Source organism: Suricata suricatta, chromosome 16 (genome assembly GCF_006229205.1).
Source record: "Suricata suricatta isolate VVHF042 chromosome 16, meerkat_22Aug2017_6uvM2_HiC, whole genome shotgun sequence".
Taxonomy (NCBI): Eukaryota; Metazoa; Chordata; class Mammalia; order Carnivora; family Herpestidae; genus Suricata; species Suricata suricatta.
The window spans coordinates 28,690,021-28,693,266 of record NC_043715.1 but is presented as its reverse complement, the minus strand read 5'-3'; the positions used below and the strand labels follow the sequence as shown (position 1 = coordinate 28,693,266).

The window sequence follows — 3,246 nt, the reverse complement described above, 5'->3', positions numbered from 1 at the left end:
GCATTCCTCACACTACTCTGGGGCCCCCGCCAGTCGGGGCCCATCCATCAGCAGAGGCCACACCAGCCTGCCTAGTAGGGAAGTGAGACCCGCCATCTTGAAATTCCCAGGTACCTCTCTGGGGTTTTCCTCATAACAACTGCTCCATTTAAAGCCGCCCCCCCCCCCCCCCCCCGCTTACGGTGTAGCAGAGACATATCGTTTGGGAGGGGTGGATAGGGTGAAACTCCCCAGCACGGCCTTATGTGGTTTATGCTTGCTTTTATTTGCCCCCACATAGCCCCTTCCCAGCATCCGGGAGGCCCTCCTGTGGTCCTGGGGCGTGGGCTACTTGATATTCGCCCAGCCACATGTCTTCAGATGTTTCATCCTTTGATCCTGTCTGTCCTCAGACTTTCTCTTTCCAGACTGATGACACTTACTTTGGGGTCTTTCATCCAACAGAAACTGCTTGACCTCTGAGCCTCACCTGTTAGAATGGATTATTTTTATTTTTATTATGTATTTATTTTTTTAATGTTTATTTATTTTTGAGAGAGAGAGACAGAGCATGAGTGGGGGAGGGGCAGAGAGAGAGGGAGACACAGAATCCGAAGCAGGCTTCAGACTCCAAGCCATCAGCACAGAGCCTGATGTGGGGCTTGAACTCACAAACCATGGAGATCATGACCTAAGCCGAAGTTGGCTGCTTAACTGATTGAGCCACTCAGGTGCCCCTGGATTTTTTTTTTCAATTATAAAAATAAACTACCTTTTTGTTTGTTTCACTAAATCTTGAGATAATTCAGAAGTGTATCATCAACAAAAATAAACCTTGGTGCCTGTCTTAGGGTAGATGGTAAGAATTGCATGTAACACACATCCAGGGCAGAGAGAGATTAGGGTCTCCTGCAGGGCAGGGCTGTGAGAAACCAGTGTGGTGTGGTGAGCCTTGTTGTCAAATTCTGGCCACTCTATTTCTCCAGCTGGGTGGCCTCGGGCGAGTTACAAATCCTCTCTGAGCTCCACTTGGAAGGTTTAATGAGGATTAAATATAATCATGGAGGGGCATGTCAGTGGCTCAGTCTGTTGAGCATCGGACTTTGGCTCAGGTCATCATCTCATGGTTCGTGGGTTTGAGCCCTGCATTGGGCTCTCTGCTGTCAGCAAGGAGCCTGCTTCCGATCCTCTGTCCTCCTCTCTCTCTGTTCCTCCCCCACTTGTGCTCTCTCTCTCTCTCTCTCTCAAAAAAATAGAGCATTTAAATACAATCATGGAGGTAAGCCTTGGGAAACAGTGAAACAGTGGAAAATATTAATATGTCCCAAACTGAGCTCATGGTCCTCTTTGGTATGCCCGCTTCAGCCAACGGTACCACTCACCCCACCCCCACCCCCGGATCCTAGGCAGCATCCTTGACACCTCTTTCTTTTCCGCTCCCCATAGCCAGTCAGCAGCAGGCCACGCTGGCTTCACTTTCTGCTCTGTACATTCTGCACGTGTCCCTTTAGACCCCCCTCCATCCAGCTCCCCGATGGGTGGTTGGTGGGAATGTTGAGTGGTATGGCCCCTGTAGGAATTCGGGCAGCTCCTGAACCTGTGAGACCCAGCAAACCCACTCTTAGGTAGATACTCCGAACTATCGGAAGCAGGTGTTCGGTCAAAAACCCTACCAAGATAGTCCCAGCAGCTCCATTCACAAGAGCCACAAGGTGGAAACAATCTACGTGTCCATGCGTGTATGATGGATAAAGAAACTGTGATCTCTCCATACCGTGAATGAAGGGCTGGTTCATGCCACAACATGGGCGAGACTTGACAATATTATGCCAGGTAGTAAGAAGCCAGACGCGAAAGACCACATGCTGTATGATTCCATTTATGCGCAAAGTCCAGAATGGGTAAATCCAGGGGCTGGGGGACGGGGGTGCTGGGAGCGACTCTTCCATGGGTTACTGTTTGGGAAGATGAAAAAAATCTGGAACTAGAAAGTGATGATGGTGGCACAATAACGCCACTGAATTACATATATACTTAAAAGTGGTTAAAATGGTAAATTTAATGTTTCTTGTAGTTTACCATAATAAAAAAAAATTATCTGGCCTTTGATCAATACCTCCTCATTTTCCATTCCCACCCCCTGCCCGGGTTCCTGGCAACCACCATTTGCCTCTCTGCTTCTATGAGTTTCACAATTAAAGTTTTTTTTAATGTTTATTTATTTTTGAGAGAGAGAGAGAGACACACACACGAGTGCTAATGGAGGAGGGGCAGAGAGAGAGAGGGAGACACAGAATCTGAAGCAGCATCCACGCTCTGAGCTGTCAGCACAGAGCCTAACACGGAGCTCAAACCCGTGAACCATGAGATCATGACCTGAGCCAAAGTCAAATGCTTAACCGACTGAGCCCCCCCAAGAGTTTCACTACTTTCAATTCACATATAAGTGAGATCATGCAGTATTTGCTTTTCTGCATCAGGTTTATTTCCCTGAGCATAATGTCCTCCGGGTTACCCCGTGTTTTTGCCAAGGGTGGGATTTTCTTATTTTTTAAAGGCTGAATAGTATCCCATCATAAATGTATGCCACCTTTTCTTTTGGCTGAGGGCTCAAAGTTTTAGCTGTGCAAGGCCAGTAAGTTCTAGGGGTCTAAAGAACAACCTGGTAAAGACAGTCAATACTATATTGTATACTTGCATTTACTAATAGGGTAGATTGTAATTAAAATTTTGGGGGGACCTGGGTGGCTCAGTTGGTTAAGCGTCCAACTTCAATCCCAGTCATGATCTCATGATGCGTGAGGTTGAGCCCCACTTTGGGTTCTGTGCTGACAGCTCGGAGTCTGGAGCCTGGTTCCGATTCTGTGTCTCCCTGTCTCTGTTCCTCCCTTGCTCATGCTCTGTCTCTCTCTCTCCCCTTCAGAATTAAATAAGCATTTAAAACAACCAACTTTTCTTTAATGTTTATTATTTGTTTTTGAGAGAAAGACTGAGCTTGAGTGAGGGAGGGGCAGAGAGAGAGGGAGACACAGAATCTAAGGCAGACTCCAGGCTCTGAGCTGTCAGCACAGAGCCCAACTCAGGACTCGAACTCACAAACCTCAAGATCATGACTTGGACCAAAGTCAGATGCTTAACCAACTGAGCCACCCAGGTATCCCCAGTAGATTGTAATTTAAATCTCAAGACACACACACAAATGGTAATTTTGTAGAGGTGGGAGCTCCCACCTCTACAAAATTACCATTTGTGTGTGTGTCTTGAGAT

At 47.2% G+C, this 3,246-nt stretch overlaps 1 long non-coding RNA gene across 1 annotated transcript in view; it reads right to left on the bottom strand.

Annotated features, from left to right (window-relative positions):
• Positions 1-253: 253 nt before the first annotated feature.
• The window catches only part of LOC115281167, a 4,109-nt gene continuing 1,116 nt past the window's right edge, over positions 254-3,246 (bottom strand). The window contains exons 2-3 of the long non-coding RNA XR_003904136.1: positions 1,754-1,934; positions 254-469 (exon numbers count right to left, since the gene is read on the bottom strand). This is a non-coding gene — a long non-coding RNA (uncharacterized LOC115281167). The remainder of the gene's footprint in view (positions 470-1,753; positions 1,935-3,246) is intronic.